We start from the raw sequence: 26,482 nt of genomic DNA on the forward strand, positions 1-26,482 counted from the left end.
TTTTTAATTAATATATTCTTATAATTAATTACAATTTTATGTTTTATGATAGAATTTCAAATGTTTGTGATTATTGATTATATGTTTGTGTTTGTGCATATATAATGGTTTTACCCATAAATAAAGATCGTATATAACAATTACACTTTAAACGAGTTGAATTTGGGTATTAGCTTATTTTATGTACGAATGAATGTGCAAATTGATATTCAATCTAATAACATCCCACTTATTCCTACAAATGATCATAACATCTATTAATTAACATATATTTCAATAATAAAAATAACTATAGTATCACAAATGATTATGATTATAAATGTTTTGCAAGCACAACTACTCAATACATTTAAAAAAAATACCACAAAACATTTATCAGAATCTGCAAGAAATTGCGTACTTTAGAAATTAATTAGCTAGAAATTGATGCTTTATAATGATAGAATTTTAAAATGTGTTTTATATTTTTTAGTATGGGCTTATTTTTTGTGTCCTTTTTGTGTGGGGTTTTTATACATACTTGATATCATAATATCATACGAAAATGAGGAAAAAGTTGAATCTTGTATTTTAATTCACTTAAGTTCAATTTAATTTGTTTACAAATATTTTAATCAAAATATATTTCAAAAATACAAGTATGGAGTTGAATTTTTATCCTTTGATTTATATTTTTTTAATTTAATAAATTGATTTTGAAAACAAACACAATTCTTTTTAAAAATATGCAACTTTCTCTTTTGAACATGCTAAAGATGTCTTTTTCAAGGTTCCTATGTTTCCTCTAATTACAAAACTGAATTGTAACAAGCCTTGATAAATTTATATTATGACCTTTTTAATTTAATATTCAATTTCCCCTAATAAGACAAAGTGGGTGAAGTGATGTGAAATATGACACTGTAAATATCTATTTTTATTAATATAAAAGAAAATTTGGCTTTTGTGTTATGATTCTTGAAAAACTATTAAAGGCTTACATGTGATATTATACTTCTAATTCACACGAAATGAATTATGCCCTAGAAGAGGCAAGATAAAAAAAAAGTTCTCCTTTTTGCTAGAGTTGAATTGTTGGCTTTGCAGACTACAAAGAAAACACATGACTGAAAATAAAAATGTCATGGGTGAAACTCAATTAAAAAGATTCTTGGAGATAAAAGGGGTCTGATAAGATATAAAGGTATATTTGGAAAGAATGATTGTACTCATCCTAGGAAGTAGGAGTTATAGCTTTGTGTGAACTACCTGGAAACATAGTTCTAGGTTGGAGGAATGAAATGGTCTTTAATTTATTTCCAACAATAAAATCTTAGAAAAGTATATTCTAAAAAAGAATACACTTGAATGTGTGCAAAGATGAAAAAGGATATTATATAATAAATTAATTAAACTTGTTTGGATAGATAAATATATAAACATGAAAAAAAAACACTTGAATGTGTGAAAATATGCGAAAGGATATTACATGTAATAAATTAAACAAGCTGGTTTGGATGGATAAATATATAAACATGCATAGTAACCCTTATTCACTTATAAAAATATATATATATTTTTAAGCTACTATAGAAAAGAACATTGCAGGTAAGAAAAATAAATTTATACATAGTTTAACTTATAGAAAAATAAATGTATACCCAGTTTCACTTGTTATAGGTCAAATGACTGGAATCATATCAGTTGGCCATCGAACAAGCAGTCTTGGGTAAAGTAATACTAGGGCTTAAAGGACACCTTCTCAAAATCCCATGACAAGGGTTCAACGAGCATCTTGCCTAATTTGTGTATTCTCTTCTTCAAAGAAAATGATAGTAATAGTAAATTATATACAATCATTATGCAAAAAAACTATATATATAGAGTTGACACAAATATCTAATGTGTACTCATAGAATATAAATAGAACAAATATTATGGTATTGTAAACTTTTGATGGAATCACTTCATTAAACACTGTAACACGTAATAGATTTCATAAATTGTTCTTATGAATAAAAAGAAAGATTTACATTTTTGGGGCTATATGATGGCGAAAACTATTTTCTCATAATTAAATATTATCACTAACAAAGAGAGGGTAAATCCCTTGAATTGAAATTGATATACATGCATTATTTTGAGTGTCGGTCCTTTTGGCAAAATTCCTAGCTAGATAAGGCTTTTCTTTACAGTCAAACAACATCAAATTTCCTTGTGGAGAGCATCAAGAGAAAATTGGAATTGACATTAAAACCCTGGAAAGAGGAACCATTAGCTAAGTACTTGAAGGCCAAAGTGTATGCAAAAAAACTTGCATGAATTTTAACCCCAAAACAATGTCGTAAGATAATCAAAGTTGGTCATAGACTAACCTACACACATAAGAAAGGAATTCCTTAGTTTGGATTGGAATCAATCTAAATTGGTCAGGAAAATAATGTTATAGAGGGTTTTGAGATAAGTAGAGTCTAACCTTAGTAATATAGATGACATCCTTGGATCCGATACTTTGTTGTAAATGGAATAACATTAGTATTGTACATATATGCTTTTACAAAGAAAAATTATATCGAGATGAGAATCAAGTTACGGTTTAATCATAGAGTGATAATTCTAGAAAGATTGTATAATATTGGAAGGAACTGCATGTGTGAAGGGTAGTTCATTTTCAAATCGTTGAGAAAAATAGAAATTATGTTGAAATCTTTTGAGGGAACCATAGCCAAAGTGTGATACATGGAAACGAAAAAGTTAGAAATAAAACATACAATAATATACCCAATATGAAATAATGGCTATACTATAAAAAAAATATGTGAATGTATAGGAACTAAAGTCCTTATTATGGCTTACTGAAGGATTTCATCCATACCACATTTTACAAGGAGACCATTTCTAAGAGCATGAGATGGGCATAAGATTTTCACATACATTTCACATAGAATCACATCATCTCAAAAAATCAATGCTCTGTTTTCGAAAAACCTCATTGAGAAAACTATATCCAATATAGTAATGTTCATTCTTTCAACTACATAGTTTTGATGAGAATTGTATGGAACTATGCTCTGATGTTGAATCCCATGCTTTCAGAGATATTTTTTATATTAATTAGAGTACATTATTTCCCATTAATAGTATGAAGAGAGCCAATATGTGATTATGTTTCATATCAAATTCCTACATGAAAATCCTTAAAAGTTTTGAAAGCTTGAGATTTACTTTTCAATAAGTACACACAACACATTCTAGTGTAATCATCAACACAATTCTTCATACATTTATTCTCATTAGCATAAGGAAAATGCGCAGGACCAAACAAACTAAAATATATATGTCCAAACTTTCTACATGAATAAAGGGGCCTTGCTAGAGAATGTGAACAAGGAACAATAGATTTCTTATATTGCTAGTGAATGTGAACAAGGTGAAAGTTATCCCAATAATAATATTAGACAAAGAAGAAGTTAGAAATGATTATGCATAGATATAGACCCATACAAATAAGGATGTGGAAAATCACACATATATTTAGTAGGGTACTCAATTAACATATTTATTACTTAAAGTAGTTATATATAAAGATAGAAACGTGTTGAGTTCTCATTCTTTGGGTATTAAATCACCCTTTAAGAGGAAGGGGCATGACTAAGTAGACCGAAAAATGAGATAATATTGACGGATAGTCTATGAGCTCTTGGTAGAATAAACAACGTTACAATGTAGATAAGCCCGACAATTTTCCACGTAGTAGAGAAATTTTTGGCGGGTAATATTTAGAGTGGGTTAATATTCCAAGGCTTTTGAAAATAAAAAATAAAAGATAGTCGTCAATTTAGACATTTTTTTTAATTTATTTTCTCAAAGTTTATTCTTCAAAATTATTTTAACTTAAAAATCATTATAAATCTCAATATTTTTACGAAAATATCATTAAACATTTTACATTATGCATATTATGGAGTACTAATTTTACATAAGGTTTATAAGCTTTAAAATAAATTTTCATCCTTGAAATTTTTGCTACTAGAAAGAACCCTTCGAGAAGAAAGAGAAAACATGGCATAGTTGTGGAAAATATATAAAATAATTAAGTGAGTAAAAGATAAGAATAACATGAGACGTTGTCGAATAAAACTAACATATGTGGAATAATTAACAAGGAATAAAGTTGCGGGTCATTTAATGTTTTCATGTTGTGAGCCTTTGTGACATAGTCCTCATGAAAATCCTCAATGTGAAGGGTGTTACATTTTATGATATTTCTTCTTTGAAATGATGAAAGAAAACTTAGGAGCATAGATGTAATTATATTAAAATTCATTGAAGGAAACAATGGATACTTAGTTTGTTTCATAATTTTTTTTATGCATGTCCAAGTTTATCTCACCTTCATGGCTTATTTTGATCATAGCGAGAACTAAAGAATTGTGATTGTACATATATAATAAATGTATTAACATTTTTAGTAGAACAATTTCAATAGAAGGTGATGTAGATGTTACCTCTCACACTCATTCAAAGGGGGATTCACATATGTCTCACTCATTCAAAGGGGGGTTTTCATGAATAATGAGGTTAGAGGAACATTAATATGTGTATAATGGTTTCAATATATGTTGGTTTGTATCCTTTAAATTCAATTCCTAGAGAAATAAATGGGAATGCATTCGATATTTTCATAATTTTAATACAAAAATATCTCATAGACTGTACATATCAATGAAAGTCAATGAAAGCCATTGCATTGAACTCAACAATGCCTTAGATTTCAATACAAAGACTCAACATTTAACTTAGGATTAAATAGACAAAGTGAAAAAAAGACAAAAAAAAACAAAATATAAAATAAAATTGTATATATCTATAAATCTATATATATATTAGTGATTAAAAAAATGGGAATACATAATTTACAACTCTAAAATACATATAAATAAATTTTTGAAAACATATTTATGATTCCTCGATTTTGTTATGTTGATAGTGTATATATCATATAATAGAATTTCTATACATTTAATTTAATTATTAATAATCAATAGGTTGATGCTACAGATTTCATAATGAATAATTAATATTTTTAATATTATTCATTAATAGAAGGTTTAGATTTATTTAAAACATAGTTATGATCTCTATTCGATTTCAATTTAATTAAAAATGTTGTTTCAAAATTAATTTAAAATATACTATATATATAATATTTTGACTATAAAATGATTTATTGGTTTTATTACAACTATTGTGACCATATAATTAAATGGATTGAACATTTCTATAGCCATCAATCTATTATAAGAATCAGAATACTAGCCCCATTATTATTGGAGATATATAAATATACAAGTATGGTTATCCATGTAGATTCACCCCACTATTATTATGGAAAGCCTTTAGTTGGAAACATTTCTTCTTACATTACCATGGCTTAGAAATAACACATTCCCAATTTGATGTGTTGATATGCCATTTTCTACTTAGAAATACAACATTCCCAATATGATGTGTTTTTTTTTTTTTCTCAGTAAGACTACTCTAGGAAATTATATTATATACAGAGAGAAATTACATGCATTGAGACAAGTTTTCCAAGGCCATCGATGGCACTGTGGTATGGCAGCTGACAGTTGCTTGCATTGAGCAATAGATGCCCCAAAAACTTGACAGAAGGACACTGTTTTAACTTTAACAATGCCCACGCAGGGGCGGAGACTCAAGAACACTACCCACGCAGGGGCGACTCTGTAGATTCGCAGAATTCCATAGTAAACTGAGGGACGTAATTGAAAACAGAGCAGGACCTAAACTAAGATAACCAGACCCGTTCATAATGTGCGACCGAGACAGAGGACTGCAAAACATGACCAAAAGACTAAGACATGAGACAGCAAAACAGGACCTGAGAGGAGAGAGGATGATGGTGCTATTCCTCTGGCTCCAAATCTCTCGGGTCCATCTCCACGATCGGGTACCCAAAGCCTTCGAGGGGATCTCCGTGGACCTCGTTCGCTTCCGCGTTGGACGAAGACGCCCCCGCTTTGGACGCTGAAGCCACCTGGATGGGCACCTTCCCTTTTGCAGCAGCTGCTTGATCTTCGACTCTGTCCAGCGGATTCGCAGAGGGTAATTCGTTGTTACGTGCTCCCTCGAGGTCCTCCTCTGCATCTCGAACAAAAAGGATTGAAACATGGGCACTAAGATTGCCCAGCTTGAAGACTGTTGTGCCGAACGCTGGAAGCATAGGCTGCCTTGGTGGTTCCTCATTCGGGATGGAGGTGTCCATGTACTGGGAAACTTGCAGCTGGGGAATTCCAAACCTTCAAAAACAGTAGGAGCAACAACAGTGGTGATGCTCTTCTGCCACTGCAGGAGGGCGAGAAGGAGCCCCACGACCAGGCCCTCTGCGACATGGCTGCCTTTCTCGCGTTCGGGCCATACAAACAGTGAAACTGCCCAGAATGTCCTCCTCACAAATCGAATTCCTAATCTCTAGAGTTTTCCGCGAGCAGAGAATGGTCCTGCTCGATTGCAGGTGAAACTGAACTTGCCAGGAATGTTGCTACAGCATCCTTGCTCCAGCTTTATCATTTGCTTCCCTCTCTTGGAGTCTGAGCGCCATGAATGCGCTGCGCTCTCCCTTCCTGCCAACATAAATGCTCATTCAATTCTCGGAGCAGAGGCTCCCTACTTATGCCAGCGGCCTGAGGCGCCTCGTCCCTCCACGGGTTGGCTCGTGGCAGCTCGTGCTGGCCATGTGGCCTCACCGTGGGTGCCGTCTTATCACCCGCATCCAGGTAATATGATGTGTTGATATGCCATTTTCTTAAATTAATTAATTTGAGACAATTTAATTAAAAGAGTATACCGAATTTGGACATAAATCTTATCATTTATATGTCAATATTACCATGAATATTCCAACATTTTCCACGTGATTTAAATATCTATGATGAACCTAATAATTAAATTATAACTATCAAAGATCTATTCTTACTATCAGCATAATTAAAGGCATATATATTTTGGAGTTTACTTCCAATTTAAGTTAAAATAAAATATTAACATTAAATTAAGACAGACTAGGGAAGCCATATAAATCAAATGGATCTAGTTACAAATAAAATTCAATCCATGATAACCATCAAAATAGGCACCCCATGATTCCTATCACATTTCATAGATTAAAAAAAACAATAGAAATGAACTAAATTATAACTTTACCACAAAATATATTGTGCCTATTTATAAAAATAAAAAATAAAATTGCATTCATATTTCAATAGTAACAAAAAAAATTAGTAGAATATTTTAGCGATGAAATATGTCAATATTACTATGGATGTTCCAACATACTCCACGGGGTTTAAACAAAAACTACAAAACACTTTCTAAAATGTTATAAAATGCTTGGGTTTTAGGTTTTAGGGTTTAGGATTTGGGGTTTAGGGTTTAAGGTTTAAGGTTTAGGGTTTTGGGTTTTTGGTTTAGCATTTATGGTTTACGGTTTATAAGAATTTAGTAAATGATTTTAATAAACACTTAAATAAAAGTTTCAAAATGCTTTTTAAAATGTTATAAAATGCTTAGGGTTTAGGGTTCAGGGTTTGGGATTTAGGGATTAAGGTTTAGGGTTTAGGTTTTAGGGTTTGAGGTTTGGGTTTTGGGGTTTAGTGTTAAGGTTTTAGATTTTATAGCACTTTAGTAAATTCTTTTAATAAACACTTAAATAAAATTTACAAAATGATTTTTAAAATGTTATAAAATATTTAGGGTTTAGGCTTTAGACTTTAGGATTTGGGGTTTATGCTTTAGAATTTAGGATCTAGAGTTTACGCTTTAGACTTAAGTAAATGTTACAAAACACTTTCTAAAATGTTGTAAAATACTTAGGGTTTAAAACACTTTAGTAAATGCTTTAGATAAACACACAAAAAAAGTCACGAAATGCTTTTTAAAATGTTATAAAATGCTTAAGGTTTATGGTTTAGGGTTTGCGATTTATACCACTTTAGTAAATCCTTTTAAAAGGAACTTTAAAAAATGTTACAAAACACTTGTTAAAATGTTATAAAATACTTAGGGTTTAGGGCTTAGTGTTTATAACACTCTGTAAATTCTTTTAATAAACACTTAAAAAAAAGTAGCAGAACGCTTGTTAAAATGTTATAAAATACTTAACATTTAGAGTTTAGGGTTTAGGGTTTAAAATATTATAAAATGCATAAGGTTTACGGTTTGTTAGTCTTTAGTAAATTCTCTTAATAAACAGTTAAAAAAATTTACAAAATGCTTTTTAAAATGTTATAGAATGCCTAGCATTTAGGGTTTAGGATTTATAACACTTCAATAAATGCCATTAATAAACACTTAAAAAAAGTTACAAAACACTTTTTAAAATGTTATGAAATGCTTAGGATTTAGGGTTTAGTGTATAGGGTATAGGGTATAGGGTTTAGGGTTTGGGGTTTAGGGTTTAAAATGTTATAAAATGCTTAGGGTTTAGATTTTATAATAATTTAGTGAATTCTTTTAATAAACACTTGAAAAAAAATTACAAAAGACTTGTTAAAATGTCATAAAATTCTTAGGGTTTAGGGTTTAGGGACAACTTAATAAATTCTTTTCATAAATACTTGTTACCTAATGCTTGTTAAAATGTTATAGAATTGTTAGGTTTTAGGGTTTACAACACTTTATAAATGGTTTTAATAAACACTTAAAAAAATTTACAAAAGGCTTATTAAAATGTTATAAAATGCTTAGGGTTTTGGGTTTAGGGTTTAAAATGTTATAAAATTCTTAGCCTATAGGGTTTAGGGTTTTAAAAAGTTACAAAATGCCTATTGAAATGTAATTAAATGCTTATCGTTTAGGTTTTATAAGACTTTACTAAATTCTTCTAATAAACACTTTTAAAAAATTGCAAATTGCTTGTGGGTTTAAAAGGTTATAAAATTCTTAGGGTTTAGGGTTGGGGGTGTGGGGTTTAGGGTTTATGGTTTATAATTCTTTAATAGATTATTTTAATAAACACTTAAATAAAAGTTACAAAAAGGTTTTTAAATTGTTGTAAAATGGTTAGGATTTAGGGTTTAGGGATTAGGGTTTAAGGTTTAGGGTTTAGGGTTTGGGGTTTAGGTGTTAGGGTTAAGGGTTTATAAAATGTTAGTAAATGGTTTTAATAATGACTTAAATAAATTTAAAAAACATTTTTTAAAATGTTTTTAAAAAGATTCAGATTTAGGGTTTAGGGTTTGGTGTGTAGGGTTTAGGGTTTAGAGCACTTTAGTGAGTGCTTTTAATAAAAAATTCAAATAAAATTACAAAATGCTTTTTAAAATGTTATAAAATGCTTAGGGATTACGGTTTAGGGTGTAGGGTTTAGGGTTTAGGTTTTATGGTTTAGCATTTACGGTTTAATATTTAGGGCTTACGGTTTAGGGTTTATAAAAGTTTAGTAAATTATTTTAATAAAAACTAAAATAAAAGTTACAAACACTTTTTAAAAGGTTATAAAATGCCTAGGGTTTATGGTTTAGGGTTTGGGGTTTGGGGTTTAGGGTTTAGCGTTCAGGGTTTAGGATTTATAGTTTATAACAGTTTCATAAATTCTTTTAATAAACACTTAAACAAAAGTTAAAAAAAAATTGTTAAAATGTTATAAATGCTTAGGGTTTAGGGTTTAGGGTTTATAACACTTTAGTAAATGCTTTTAATAAACACTTGAAAAAAGTTACAAAATGTTTTTTAAAATGTTATAAAATGATTAGGGTTTAGTGTTAGGGTTTAGGGTTTTTTATTTATAACACTTTAGTAAATGATTTTTGTAATGACTTAAAAAAAGCTACAATATTCTTTTTAAAATGTTATAAAATGTTACAGGTTTAAGGTTTAGGAATTAAAATGTTCTAAAATTCTTAGGGCTCAGGGTTTAGGTTTTATAACACTTCAGTAAATTATTTTAATAAACACTTAAAAAAATAACAAAACACCCTTTAAAATGTTATTAAATACTTAGGATTTAGAGTTTAGGGTTTAGGTTTAGGGTTAATAATAGTTTGGTAAATGCTTTTAATGAACACTTTAAAAAGTTACAAAAATCTTATTAAAATGCCATTAAATGTTTAGGGTTGAGGGCTTAAAATGTTATAAAATGCATAGGGTTTAGCATTTATAATACTTTAGTAGATGCTTTTAATGAACACTTGAAAAAACTTACAAAATTCTTTTTAAAATGTTATTAAATTCTTAGGGTTTAGCGTTTAGGTTCTAGGGTTTGGTGTTTGGAGTTTCAGGATTATAAGAATTGAGTAAATGCTCTTAATAAACACTTAAATAAAATTACAAAATGTTTTTGAAATTTGATAAAATGTTTAGGTTTTAGGGTTTAGTGTTTATTCTTTATAGTTTAGAGTTTACAATTTAGTGTTTAGAACACTTTAGTAAATTACTTTAATAAACACTTAAATAAAAGTTACAAAATGATTTTAAAATGTTATAAAATGTTTATGGTTTAGGGTTTAGAGTTTAGTGTTTTGGGTTTGGGGTTTAGAGTTTAGGATTTAGGGATAAGGGCTTATAATGCTTTATTAAATTCTTTTAATAAACACTTAAATGAAAATTACAAAACACTTTTTAAAATTTTATAAAATTCATAGGGTTTAGGGTTTAGGGTTTAGGGTTTGGTTTTTAGGGTTTATGTTTTATGGCTTATGATTTAGGGTTTAGGATTTGGGGTTTAGTATTTAGGGTTTAGATTTTATAATACTTTAGTAACTTATTTTAATAGACACTTAAATACAAGTTTCAAAATTCTTTTTAGAATATTATAAAATGCTTAGAGTTTAGGGTTTAGGGATTAGGGTTTGGCGTTTGGGGTTTAGGGTTTAGGGTTTATGGTTTAGAAAATTCTTTTAATAAACACTTAAATAAAGGTTATACAACACCTTTTAAAATGCTATAAAATACTTACGGTTTAGGTTTTGGTTTTAGGGTTTGGAGTTGAGTGTTTAGGGTTTACTGTATAGGGTTTATGGTTTAGGGTTTATAAATAGTTAGATAAAAGTTAGAAAACTCTTTTTCAAATGTTATAAAATACTTAAGGTTTGGGGTTTAGTGTTTATAACACTTTATTAAATGATTTTAATAAAAACTTAAAAAAAAGTTACTAAACACTTCTTAAAATGTTGTAAAATTGGTGGGGTTTAGGGTTTAGGGTTTAGGATTTGGGGTTTAGGGCTTACGCATTAGGGTTTATAAGACTTTAGTAAATGATTTTAATGAACAAAAATAAAAGTTTTAAAACACTTTATAAAATTTTATAAATTGCTTAGGGTTTAGGCAATAGGTTTTGGGGTTTAGGGTTTAGGGTTTAGGGATTTAGGGTTTAGGGTTTTATGTTTAGGGTTTATGGTTTATAACATTTTAGTAAATGCTTTTAGTAAAAAATTTAAAAAAATACAAAATGATTATTAAAATGTTATAAAATGCTTAGGGTTTAGGGTTTTAAAAGGTTAGAAAACGCTTGTTAAAATGTAATAAAATGCTGAGAGCTTAGGGTATATAACATTAGTAAATGATTTTAATAAACACTTAAGAAAAAGTTACAAAACACTTGTTAAAATTTTAGCGAATAATTAGAGTTTAGGGTTTGGGGTTTAAAATATTAGAAAATGCTTAGGGTTTATGGTTTATAATGTTTTAATAAATTCTTTTAATAAACACTTAAATAAAACTTACAAAAATGCTTAGGGTTTACAGTTTATGGTATAGGGTTTAGGGTTTGGTGTTTGGGGTTTAGGGTTGATAACACTTTGGTAAATAGTTTTAATAAAAACTTTAATAAATGTCACAAAACAATTTATAAAATGTTATAAATTGCTTAGGGTTTAGGGCTTAGGGTATATGGTTTGGGGGTTTAGTGTTTAGGGTTTTGGCTTTAGGTTTCAAGGTTTATAACAATTGAGTAAACTCTTTTAATAAACACTTAAATAAAAGTTACAAAACACTTTTTAAAATGTCGTAAAATGCCTGGGGTTTAGGGTTTAGGGCTTATAACACTTCAGTAAATTCTTTTAATCAACACTCAAATAAACGTTACAAAACGTTTTTTAAAATTTTACAAAATGCCTAGAGTTTAGGGTTTAAATTTTAGGGTTTAGTGTTTAGGGTCTAGGGTTTGGGTTTATGGGTTTATGGATTAGAGTTTATATTTTAGGGTTTAGTGTTTAGTGTTTACAAAACGCTTTTTAAAATGTTATAAAATGCTTAGGGTTTAGGGTTTAGGGTTTGGGGGTTTATGGTTGTGGGTTTTGGGTTTTGGGTTTAAGGTTTGTAACAGTTTAGTAAATTATTTTAATAAACCTTAAAAGAGAAGTTACAAAACACTTTTTAAAATGTTATAAAATGCTTAGGGTTTATGGTTTAAGTTTTAGGCTTTGCGGTTTAGGGTTTATGGCTTAAGGTTTATGGTTGATAACACTTTCTTAAATTGTTTTAATAAACACTTAAATAAAAGTTACAAAACCCTTTTTAAATTGTTATAAAATTCTCAGGGTTCAGGGCTTAGGGTTTAGGGTTTGGGGTTTAGGATTTAGCGTTTAAGGTTTGTGGTTTTCGGTTTACGTCTTAGAGCTTAGGGTTTAGAGTTTAGGGTTTAGGGTTTATGGTTTATGGTTGATAAAACACTTAAATAAAAGTTACAAAATGTTTATTGTTATAAAATGCTTAGGGTTTAGGGTTTAGGGTTTGGGGTGTATATTTTAGGGTTTAGGGTTTACAGCACTTCGGTAAATTATTTTAATAAACACTTAAGAAAAACTTACAAAACTCTTTTTAAAATGTTGTAAAATGCTTCATGTTTAGGGTTTGGGGTTTACGTTTTTGGGTTTAGGGTTTAGGGTTTATAAGACTTTAGTAAATTATTTTAATAAACAATTAAAATAAAAGTTACAAAACACTTTTTAAAATGTTTTAAAATGCTTAGGGTTTAGGGTTTATAACACTTTAGTAAATGCTTTTAATAAACAATTAAATAAAAGTTACAAAACTAGTTTAAATTTTTTTATGAAATTGTTAGGGTTTATGGTTTAGGGTTTGGGGTTTGGGGTTTAGGGTTTGGGGTTTAGGGTTTATAACACTTTATTAAATCATTTTAATAAACAGTTAAATAAAAGTTACAAAAAAAATTTAAAATGTTATAAAATGATTAGGCTTTATGGTTTATGGTTTACAGTTTATAATACTTTAGTAAATGTTTTCAATAAACACTTAAATACAAGTTACAAAATGCTCTTTAAAATGTTATAAAATACTTAGGGTTTAGGGTTTAAGGTTTTAGGGTTTAGGGTTTAAGGTTTATAACATGTAAATAAAAGTTGCAAAACACATTTTACAATGTTATGAAATGCTTAGGATTTAGAGTATAGGGTATAGGTTTTAGGGTTTGGTGTTTAGGGTTAGGTTTTATGGGTTAGGGTTTAGAACACTTTAGTAAATTATTTTAATAAACACTTAAATAGGGTTTAGGTTTTAAGGGATTAGGGTTTAGGGTTTAAGGGATTAGGGTTTAGGGTTTACGTTTTTAGGGTTTGAATTTAAGAGTTTTTGTTTTAGGGTTTGCGGGTTAGGGTTTATAAAACCTTTGTAAATTCTTTTAATAAAGACTTAAATGAAAGTTACAAAATGATTTTTAGAATTTTATGAAATTCTTATGGTTTAGGGTTTAGGGTTGGGAGTTTAGAGCTTAGGGTCTAGGGTTTATAACAATTTAGTATATTATTTTAATAAAAACTTAAATAAAACTTACTAAATGATTTTAAAAATGCTATAAAATGTGTAGGGTTTAGGCTTTAGGATTTATGTTTTAAGTTTTTGGGTTTAGAGTTTACGGTTTAGGGTTTGGGGTTTAGATTCTAGGCGTTAGGGTTTATGGTTTATAAAATGTTAGTAAATTCTTTCAATAAATAGTTAAATAAAAATTACAAAATGCTTTTTAAAATGTTTTAAAATGCTTAAGGTTTATGGTTTATGGTTTAGGGTTTGGCTTTTAGCATTTAGGGTTTAGGGTTTATAACACTTTAGTAAATGCTTTTAATAAACACTTAAAGAAAAGTTTCAAAACACTTTTTAAAAGGTTATAAAATTCCTAGGTTTTAGGGTTTCGGGTTTAGGGTTTCTAACACTTTAGTAAATTCTTTAAATAAACACTTAAAAAAAGTTAAAAAGATATCTTTTAAAATTTTATAAAATGCTTAAGGTTTAGGTTAGGTTTTAGGGTTTGGGATTTAGGTTTTAAGGTTTAGGGTTTAGGTTTTAGGGTTTGAGGTTTGAGTTTTGGGGTTTAATGTTTAGGGTTTAGGGTTTATAACAATTTAGTAAATGCTTTTAATAAACACTTCAATAAAAGTTACAAAATGATTTTTAAAATGTTATAAAATGTTTAGGCTTTAGGATTTTGGCTTTAAGCTCTATGGTTTGGGGTTTGGGGTTTAGGATTTATGGTTTAGGGTTTAATGGTTATAACACTTTAGTAAATGATTTTAATAAACACTTAAATAAAAGTTACCAAACAGTTTGTTAGAATGTTATTAAATGCCTAGGGTTTAGGGCTTAGGGTTTAGGGTTTATATCACTTTAGTAATTTATTTTGGTAAAAACTTAAATAAAAGTTTATTTTAAACTGGTATAAAATGCTTAGGATTTATGGTTTAGGGCTTAGGGTTTAGGGTTTATTGTTTAGGGTCTAGGGCTTAGGGTTTATAACAATTTAGTAAACTTTTTTAATATAAAATTAAATAAAAGTTACAAAATGCTTTTAAAAATGTTATGAAATACTTAGGGTTTACAGTTTAGGGTTTGGGGTTTAGGGTTTTGGGTATAGGTTTTAGGGTTTAAGGTTTATAAAACTTTAGTACATGCTTTTAATAAAAACTTAAGTAAAATTTACACAATGGTTTTTAATATGTTATAAAATTCTTAAGGTTTAGGGTTTGGGGTTTAACGTTTAGGGTTTAGGGTTTATAAGAGTTTAGTAAATTCTTTTAATAAACACTTAAATAAATGTTACAAAAAACTTTTTAAAATGCTATAAAATGCTTATGGTTTAGGTCATGCGGTTTAGGTTTGAGTGTTTAGGGTTTAGGATTTGGATTTTATGGTTTAGGGTTTAGGGTTTATGTTTTATAACACTTTAGTAAGTGCTTTTAATGAACACTTAAAAAAAGTTACAAAAAACATTATTAAATGTTATAAAAATTTTAGGGTTTAGGGTTTGGGGTTTAAGGTTTAAGGTTTAGGGTTTAGGGTTTAGGTTTCATAACACTTTAGTAAATTCTTTTAATATACACTTAAATAAAAGATTCAAAACACTTTTTAAAAGGTTATAAAATGCTTAGGGTTTAGGTTTTGTGGTTTTGGGTTTGGGTTTTAGGGTTTAGGGTTTAGGTTTTATAACACTTTAATAAATTCTTTTAATAAACACTTAAAAAAATTAAAAAATGGTTTTTCAAATGTTATAAAATGATTAGGGTTTAGGGTTTAATGTTTTGGACTTAAAAGGTACAAAATTCTTGTTAAAATGTTATAAAATGCTTAGGGTTTGGGGTTTAGGCTTTAAATGTTATAAAATACTTAGGGTTTAGGGTTTATAAAACATCAATAAATTCTTTTTATAAACACTTTAAAAAATGTAACAAAACATTTGTTAAAATGTTATAAAATACTTATGGTTTAGAGTTTAGGGTTTGAGGTTTGGGGTTTAAAAGGTTATAAAATTCTTAGGGTTTAGGGTTTATAAGACATTAGTAAATGATTTTAATAAACAGTTTAAAAAGTTATAAAGCACTTCTTAAAATGTTTTAAAATGCTTAGATTTCGAGTTTAGGGATTAGGGTCTAGGGTCTAAAACACTTCAGTAAATGCCTTTAATAAACACTTGAAAAAAAGTTACAAAATGCTTTTTAAAATTCTATAAAATGCTCAAGCTATAGGGTTTAGTGTTTAAAATGTTATAAAATGCTTAGGGTTTAGAGTTTATGGTTTATAAGAATTTATTAAATGCTTTTAAGAAACACTTAGAAAAGGTTACAAAATGCTTGTTAAAATATTATAAAATGCTTAGGGTTTAAGGTTTATGGATGGTTTAGTAAATACTTTTGATAAACACTTTAAAAACATTGACAAAACCCTTGGTAAAATGTTATATAACTCTTAAGGGTTTAGGGTTTATAAAACTTTTGTAAATGTTTTTATGATTAGGGTTTAGGGTTTAGAGTTTAGGAGTTAGGGTTTGCGGTGTAGGGATTAGGGTTTAGGGTTTCTGACACTTTAGTAAATGATTTTAATAAACACTTAAATAAAAGTTACAAAACGTTTTTAAAAATGTTATAAAATGCTTCCTTTTAGGGTTTAGGGTTTAGGGGTTACGGTTTACGGTTTATAAGGCTTTAGTAAATGCTTTTAATAAACACTTAAATAAAAGTTAGAAAACGTTTTTCAAATTGTTGTAAAATCGTTAGGGTTTAGGTTTTAGGGTTTACAACACTTTAGAAAATTCTTTTAATAAACACTTAAATAAAAATTACAAAACGCTTTTAAAAATGTTATTAAAAATTTAGGATCTATGGTTTAGGGTTTAGGGTTTAAGGTTTAAGGCTTAGGATTTATGGTGTATAACACTTTAGTAAATTATTTTAATAAACAATTAAATAAATGTTACAAATAAATTTTAACATGTTAAAAAATTCTCAGGTTTTAAGGTTTATGGTTTAGGGTTTATAGCAATTTAGTAAATGTTTTTAATAAACACATATAAATAAAAGCTACAAAATGCCCTTTAAAATTTTATAAAATACATATAATTATTTATATAAAAACTTAATAAAATTTACAATCACCACTCTGAATTTCATTGTGCCAAAGAATCATTGTGTAGAGGAACTCCAAACAATAGAAATTATTGAGGAGGAGGAAGCAGAGCCTTAAATGCAATATAAAATTGGCTAAAGCACCATGTTTAAACTAATCAAAATGAGAGATACAGATACAGGGCCATCTCTACATATCTGAAATTGGGATTCGATTTCATTTCTTCAGCGAGGTACGCTTTGAACAACAACAATGTCAACCACCTCTTTCATTCTTTCATTCATTTCCCTACAACGTCATCCCTTCATTCTTTCATTTCCCTGCAAATGAAATGGGATTAGTTCAGCAGACTAGAGTAGAGATGAACAGAAATATTGAAATTAAATAGAATTTGATTCATACCGTTTCTGAGAGATAATTGATCTATGTGAGCCAAAAAATGAACAAAGATAATTAGAATTAGTAATGAAATAGAATTAGCATTAGTTAAACAGAGTAGAAATGAACAGAAACATTGAAATTAAATAGAATTTGATTCATACCATTTCTCAGAGAGATAATTGATAAGTCCACATATATGTTCATACCATTTCTAAGAGATAATTGATGAGCCCAAAAAAATGTTAAACAACTCAACTGCCCAAACCCACACATATACGACATGATCGACCGACTCAAACTTGACCTAGACACAGACAGACCCAAACTAAAATCATACCAGACTCGATACGGATAGAGGAAGAGTACAATTCTTGACAAATGATAAGACTCAATATGTATATATATATAGCAATTCAATTCCCCAACTCCGATCAACGGCTATGGAGTTTTCTCGCCCCTACCTCTAGAATCACTGAGAAAATCCGTGCGCTCTCTTCCCTTCAATTGAGAGTTCATGCTTTCTTTCTAAATTTCAATTCATGCACTTTTCTCTTTTTGTGGAAAAGGATGGGTTGATACTTTTGCTTTTTTTTAATTTCATTTCTTGTACTTTCTATATTTGAAAATGATGGGTTGATTCTTTTTTTTCTTGGTTGTTTTTTTTCTTTCCATTAATGTTTTTATGCGGAAAATCTCAAACACACATCTTGCCAATAAAGAAGTCTATATATTTTTAGTTAATTATTATTTAGTATTTATATTTTTCAATTATCACCGTTTTTTTATTTTTATAATTAGTCTAAGGAGAAACATTTTTTTTTTTTGCTTAATTTCCTAACAAAATATGCACACTACATAAGGCTTGAACAAATTTTTAGTAGCCAAGAAAGATTTCAGTGTTTTTCCTCTTTTGCATGGCTACTATTCTCAATGTCTCAATTTGATATGGCTTTTTGAAATTTACGATTTTTTCCTACCCACTTTTTTATTTAATCATATGTGCTTAATAGTTTTCTTGGAGTATGTATTTCACCATCAGCCTTACAAGTGCTTAAATTAAAATCAAATTAAATTTGTTTGATTGCATGTTCCTATTTAATATTCATGCAAACTATTCTGATAGTCAATGTTCGTTGTAGACCTTGATGAAGGAATTGAGCAACTTTGTCAAATATGATTATGCAACCTTTTAGAAAGCTAATAGGAAATATATAAATTAAAATCTAAATTATACATACACATTCAAATTCAGAATTCAATACAAGAAACACATGATTACAATTTCAAATTACATACGAGTATTCATAAATAAATATTCATTGAATCATTCATATATATATGCAATTTCGATATAAAAAGCATACAAAATACAAGCTCAAACAAGAAAACACTCAATATACAATTTCATGTCAAAATACAAAAGCAAATAAGCATCCTCAAAGGCACTCACATATATATGTGATTTCAGACAAGCAAATGCACAATTCAGCTAAATACACACTTACACAATTTCAAATAAACAAACAAAAATGGTACAATTTCGATTCAAAATATAAGCATAAATACATAAAACATTTTCAAAAGCACAAACATATATATACAATTTCAATTGAGTAAATATATATCATACCATTCAGAATTCAACCAACAAAATTATATATTATATATAACTTCTTATTTAATTATATAAATATATAAAATGTTAAATAATGCAATATAAAAAAAAGTCTAAAAAATTAATGGATAGCAAAAAAAATATGAATGGTTTGTTAATTACAGAGATATTTGGTGTTTTTCAATGCATTGTGTAAGATTATATTTGTGTAGAACTTTTTAAATTTTTTAAAATGTTAGACCGTGTTGGTTTAAATGCAGTTATGATAAGTGTTATGATATGAATAGATAATAATTGAAGTGTAAGATGAACTTTTTTCAATATAAAAGTTGCAAATTAAAATCTACCTTAAAAAATATAATTTCATGTGTATGAGTTTAGAGAAAGATAATCAACAAAAACAAAAATTACATAATAAATATAAAAAAAATGCACATAGTAAATAAAATATGAGATAAGATGAGAGCTATTTTGGTGATGCAGTTAATTTTATTTTTAAAACCCACGATAGGTTTGTCCACCCAGTGTGTGAAAGTAAAAGTAACACAGAGATAAATTTCATTTTATCTGGCTTTAACTATCTCCAGGAAAAACTTGTATGAATGGTAGAGGGCCGCCCTTTCATATCTGCATGGACTAGATAATACCAGAGGATCCTTTATTTTCTTTTTTTAGGATCTTTTTTACTTTTGAGTGGTTTTCCTTAGCATTCTACACTCTTTTTTGGAAACAAGAACAAAATATTTTTTCTCTTAAAATAGAATAAATGTTTACATGTTTAGCCCTCTAGTTATGCCCAATGGGAAATTCAAAACAAGGCAAAAACTAATGAAAACAAAACCACCTTAGTATGTCTTACCTAATGGTACTTATTTTAATTTTTAGTTGTTTGAAATAACCCAAAGAGTAGGAATTTTGGTTAAAATATCCCTAAATTAGTTTTCATGAAAATTTTGCAATGCATGAAATGGTTACATATTTAACAATTTGGCTAGCATGAAACATATTTTCATTTTCATTGTGTCTAAAATAGCCCAAAAGAGTTGAGTTTTAGTCAAACATCCTTGAATTAGTTTCCATGAACATAATATCTTTTGGAACTTTGTAGTTTGTCACACCATTTTTTTGCGATTTACCTGCAAACTTGGTATTGGAAGTGAAGTTCATTTGTAGTTCTAGGAATAAAGAAGAAAAACTTATATCTTATTTCTATGAATTTCTTTATTGCAACATTTGTTTGACTTTATCATACCATTTCTTTTGTTTAGGTTAGGTTAAATTGTTTTGTATCATTGGTTTATAATGAATAATATTTGTGAAGACATTTTCTCGAAAGAGTAAGGGAATTAACTCACTAGGAATACTATAACTCTAAATGTAGAGAGTTCTAGCATTATTGACAATGTGAAATTCAAGATTCAACATTAAAATTTGTTGGAAAGAAATTCGAGGATGGATGGGCCTTAATTGATTAAAAATACAAAATCATTCCATGCCTCATTTGCTACCTCATCTTGGAGGTGGGATACAAAGCTTTATTGAGATTTTGAGTAGAAAACCCATTATTTTGAGCCTTGTTCCCTTGGAGGGTGTATGGTGCTCTTCCAAATAACGAATGATTCCCCATCAAGGCTTTATAGTGTGTTCGCGTGCTCTTACCCTTAATGACTTTACTTTCAACCCAAATATTTGTCTAAGTCTGGAATATGTGGCAAGGGGCAAACAAGATGAATTTAGACATAGAACCACGCACGACACATACCAACTCCTCAAGAAAACTTAGAGATACTTGAAAAATGATGACTATACATCAAAACACCACTTTATACACACTCCCCAAGTTCAATGACTGTAGTTTGTGCGACTATAATCCAAGAGTGTCATTTTACGATGAAAAATATGTTATAACCATGAAATGTACCAAAATATGTTCAAAAAATCACTGCACAATACCATATGGACAACTTAATCAACTAGGCCTAAGTGTTATCTAAAAAGGAAATTTGGTTCACAAGTTTTATAATTAATAACAACCATAAATTACAATATCTGTATGATTGGAACAAAAATTCTCTCAATATCCTCTGCTCCCTCATTCCAACCAAACTTTATGAGATTGGGGTCTGGAGAATACCAACATACATAATTTACATACATTATTTTCAGATGGCTATGTGGCCTTAGAAAGATGTGATAGACACAAGAAGAAACCAAAACTAATGACAACATCTCTAGGAAGGGGATGGGGAGCATTACAAGGGGTGCTGCAAAGTATCCAAAACTGTTATGAATGTGGAAGTTAATATGTTCCACCCATGCCTTTAAGCTGCAGAGATGGTCGTTTGTGTGACACTAGCTATGCAGGAGGTTGTCCAACTGCTCTAGAATGGTATTCTGGCTGTATTGAATGTTAGTGAGATAGGTAAAAATTTCGTTGCAGTCTTTGTACCTGTGGTCTCGGAGAATGTCAACGTCAAATTCTATGTGTTGCAGTTGCTCAACGATCGATTTCATAGAGGCATGAGCTACTAGGAGGCCTATCGAATTATTTGGGGAAAGAACCTCAATATCCTCTATTTCCTGACTAGAAGAGGTAGAGGAGGACGAGTGATGGCCTAGTATAGGGTGCCCTACCTAGGCCTGCTACCCCCACTCGTAGGGAGGGAGGCCCTGCTGGCATAACATTTCTCTATGCACTGATGGTGGCAGCTAACAATAGGGGGAGCCTATAGAGAAAGTTGTCGAATATTTTTAAGGGAAGAAATATACTCTAGACCCAGAGACCTGAGAAGGGATGAGCCACTATCCTTATAGTACTACTAGGAATGTGAGAAGGGCTCCAGTTTATCCAACACAGTTTTCGGAGTAAAATAATTCTGAGACACCACCCCAAGGGTGCACATGAACATAAACCCCACCCCCAAATGGTATTCGAGAGACTGAAATGTCATTCGGACCAAAGGGGAGACCGACCTCAAAGCATAAAATACCGAATGACAAATAAAAATCCTCACACCTGTGAAGACCTGTGGTGGTCTGCATGAGCGGGAGAGGGTCCAAGAGCTAACAGAGTGATGAAAAGGCTTTGTTGCCAACAGAAGTGAGGGAGAAGAACCAGACTGCGATTGTCTCTATACCATGGTCCCAAGGATAGACCAGGAGACTAATGTCAAACCACTTCAAGCTACTACAAGTGTCTTTTTCCTTCCTCACCCAAGGCTAGAGCCCTAGTGAGGCACCATAAAGACAAACTCGATCGATATCAAACTCCTTACCAACCAAACTCATTTCCCAAACTGTCGAATTGAGCCAAATCATGTACAAAGGTTTGCATTTATCCTCAGAGTGCTTGAGGGGGAGTGTCACGCCAGAGGAGTAGGTATCAGGTCTTGTCATCACCGCAACATTAAATTCACATGGAGTGTAGGCAGGCCTGGATGGCCAATCTCATGCCATTTGTACCAATGCATGTGCACCCCCATCGGGGGAAGTTGGTAGTGTTATGAAGGGAACTTATAAACTTATTTTTGGAATCCAGTGATACGCATTTTCACATGGGATACATGTGTCATTTTCCTTTTGGAAAACCACAATTACATACTATAAAATTCATGTAAAGTTTATTTTATATTTTAAATGATACATATTTTTCTTTTTAATTAAGTTCAACCAATAGCATACCTTTTAACAAGTTCATGTTTCTAATTGGATTATGGTACGCCAAGCATCTATTGTTTCTTTTAGATAAGTATATTCTTCGGCTATTACAACTGTTGTGAGTTACCTAATTTATGATATTCATCCGATTTTAATTTAAGCACGTGTAATGTTCATGGTGAAATTCATACTTTGATAAAACTATTAAGAACATACCTAAGATCAAATTAAAATGTGGGTATGAAAAAAACATAAGTTTCAAGAAGCCATATCAAAATGGGACGTTGAGAATAGTAGCCATGCAAAAGAGGGAAATCTCGCATGCTAAAAAATGTGCAAGTCTTCTATAGTGCTACATCTTGTTAGCAAATTAAGCACAAAAAAATGTTTTTCACTGGGCTAACTATAACAATGGAAGAGTAGAAGAAATTTAAATACTAAATAATAATTCATAGAAACATATATCTGACTTGCTGTGGAAACAAATTGGTTTAAAAGATTCCTATCCACGCAAACCCCTCACATGTTGTTAGATCTCAAATCCAACTACATTAGGGTTGAGTTGACACAAATTGGTTTGAAAAATTCCCATCCACCCAAGCTCCTCATATGTCGTTAAATCTCAAATCCAACTACATTAGGGTTGATAAACAATATTCAGTTACATTTCTAAAAGCCCTTAGTAACTTTATTTCCTAGAAAAGTAAAATGGACAAGAATCCTACTCCAGTAATAAAGAGAAAATTTTTATGGAAGACACAAATTAATTATGAGTTTTGAGATGTTCATGATTTTTTTTTTTGGCTTGGCTATGTGAAATATATCATGAGGTGAGTGTTTTGATGTTCATTTGAGTTTGCTAGCCATTTCATTTATATGGCTACACTAATTCCTATATTCTTATATTTTGAGGAGGACGCACCTCATTGTAAAGATTTGCACACACACAATTTTCCACTTGCCTTTATTAAAACTTATTAAAAACGCTTTTGCAAATTTGTCAATACACTTACTCTAAATACATATTGCTTTGCAATTTTAAATAAAAAATAATATTAAAATCCAAGAAATTTCATATAACAAGTATTAAATAAAATAAAAAATAAATAACATAATATATCCATCAAACTCTTCAGTCCCAAAGCCTTTAAACACCCTACTATAAACATCCCAAAAATAAATAAAATTTTAAAATAAAAATTAATTGTACACTAAATTATAAACTGCAAATAAAAAAAACAAAACATAAATTGAAGCCCTGTTCGCAAGATGTGCATTTCATATTTCCCTTATGAAAAAACATGGCAACAAAAGCATCAGTGACATGGACGGAAAAGTCATGAACCTGGTAGCGAAAACATTTACGTGACATCTTTTTTCAAAAATAGAAAGCACAAGAATAGAAATTTAAAAAAACCAAAAGCATCAACCCATCCTTTTCAAAAAAGAGAAAAGCAAAAATTGAAATTTAAAAACACAAAAAAATAATGGACTTTCAATTCAGAAATGGACGTAGAATTCGGATGATGGCAGCTCAAGCATTTTGTGCTCTCCAATCATGCATGGACTCTCGAGGCCTTTCATGCATTGGTCATGATTTTTGCAGACTATGAGACCAATTGGCACTGCAACATTTTCCTTTCCATGAAGCGCAGGTTTGGATCCTGCAGTTCCACGGGATCTGTGTGTTCCGCGGATCGGGTGTCATGGAGCTAGGAGGGAAGGAGCGAAGTTTCGACGATTTCTAAATGGGGTCTCGTTTGTGATCTAAAGTATAAAGTTGGGGTTATGCAGTCTGCATTTTTCACCGGGTGTTTGATCGGTAATTTTGATAATTTCACCTCTGAAGCTTTATATGCACTTTGCTACCGCTGGATCATTAAGAATTTCAAGTAATTGTTAAGAATTTGCTTGGTTACAGTTATTGGATCTTGATGTTTATTTACTGATGCAGGTGGAGGAATATTTAGGCAATTATCTGATTCTTCGCTGGGACGGAAGGGAGTGCTGAGGTTGGTCTGTATTTGCAATGCCATCCTCGGTTTCCTGACGGCCTTCTCGCTCAATTTCTGGGTTCATTTGATTATCCGTTTATTGACGGGAATTAGCACTGGCGGCGTTGGGCTGTCATCCTTCGTTTTGGCAACTGAACCCGTTGGGCCGTCTAAGAGAGGACGAGTTGGCATGTTGACTTTGTACATCTTTTCCCTCGGCATAGCTCTACTTCCAGCTCTCTCCTACTTTTCTGGCAGCTGGACATATCTGTACATAGTCGCTTCGATTCCTTTGGCCTTGAATTGCCTTTTCATTCTGCCATTTGTATCAGAGTCCCCGCGATGGTACCTCGTCAAGGGCAGGCTGGAAGATGCCATGAAAGTCATGAGATCGATTGCGGCTAAGGACGAGAAATCTCTGCCGGCGGGAGTATCGTTGGCATTGGACGGGGACGAGCATGATTCTGCAGAGCCTGAGGAACGATCGGAAAGCCTGGTGGACGTATTCAAGTTTCCCGTGACACCGATGAGGATGGTTTTAATGGCGTTCAACTGGTTGGTCTGTGGTGTGGGGTACTATGGATTAAGCCTCAACGTGGTAAATCTGAGTACTAATTTACATGTGAGCCTTTTCCTCAACGCAATCACAGAAATACCCGCGTACGCCCTTACGGTGGCCATGCTCGACAAATTCAGAAGGGCGATGCTCGTTTTGAGCGGACTGGCTTGTCTGTTGGGAAGCCTGACGTCGACGGTACTCAATGTTCAGGGTTCGAATCCCGATCCAACACTGGTCACATGGGATTCTTCATTGGCGTACAGTTAGCGAGTGGAGTCGTTGAAATATTTCGTACGGTGCGGACGTATAACTTGATATTATATACACATGCGAGCGGTTTCCAATTGTAGTCCGGAATGCAGCTCCACGTTTAATTCAATTCTATTTAATTTCATTTCAGAGTTTATTATGTTCATCTTTGCTTTGGTGCAAGAGCTAATTCCATTTTATCACCTTGTGTTTTTGTTGGGTGTATTGTAAAAATGAAGCGCTGGCATTGCAGGAAATAAATGAAAGAAGAAAAGAAGTGGGGATTGTTCAAAGCTTAGTTTATCTAGCTAAAGAAATGAAATCGAATCAAATCTCAATTCCAGGTATTTGTATCTGTATCTATTTCTTTTTTATTATTTTACAGTCGGTTCTTTAGCCACTTTTATTTTGAATTTAAGGGTCTGCTTCCTCCTCAATAAATCCTATCTTTTCTTCATTTCTTCAATCTGCGGTTGTATGCATGTCTCACACTCTAGCTTGAACACTTTATCCTGTCCCCTAGGAATTCAAGCATCACTAGCTCTGAATTATTTGGATTTGATTAGTTTGTTATTTTCCTGTATAACACCTCCCATGGTTGTGTCTTGTGTTCTTTTCTCCTTTAACCTGTGGTTTGGTTGTTGTTTTTTCCCCTTTTCATATAACTCGTTAGTTGTGTATTGTTTTAAGCATCAGGGATGGATTTAAGGCTCTATTTTCCTCAATAATTTTACCCTTGTGCGGAGTGCACAAGGCATGGATTTAAGGCTCTGTTTCCTCAAGAATTGTACCCTTGTGCTGAGTGTATTAGACATGGATTTAAGGCTCTATTTCCTATTCAATAATTTTATGAGCCATTGATTTAAGCCTATTTTTCCTCCTCAGATGTGTCCACCATACCACTGCTATTAGATTTAATGAATTTCTCATTTAAGGCTCTATTTCCTCTTCAATAATATTACCCGGTATGAATTTAATGCTCTTTTTCCTCCTTTACGAGCCATGGATGTGTCCACCATACCAATGAATTTTTCATTTAATGCTATGTTTCCTCTTCCATAATTTCAACCATATCATTTCTATCCACCTGTGTAAGCATGTCTCTGGATTCAGATTTAGCTTAGCTACACGTCTCTGTCTATTGTGTTATGCATCCATTGCTTTAATCCAATGTTT

The 26,482-nt window shown here is 30.8% G+C and overlaps 1 pseudogene; it reads left to right on the forward strand.

Moving 5' to 3' along the window:
* Positions 1-6,334: 6,334 nt before the first annotated feature.
* Positions 6,335-25,324, forward strand: LOC149259635 (organic cation/carnitine transporter 4 pseudogene; annotated as a pseudogene).
* The last annotated feature ends 1,158 nt before the right edge of the window (positions 25,325-26,482 follow it).

Source organism: Pinus tabuliformis, chromosome 6, assembly GCF_031772625.1.
Source record: "Pinus tabuliformis cultivar Carrire ecotype Pingquan chromosome 6, CPIR1, whole genome shotgun sequence".
NCBI classification, from domain to species: Eukaryota; Viridiplantae; Streptophyta; class Pinopsida; order Pinales; family Pinaceae; genus Pinus; species Pinus tabuliformis.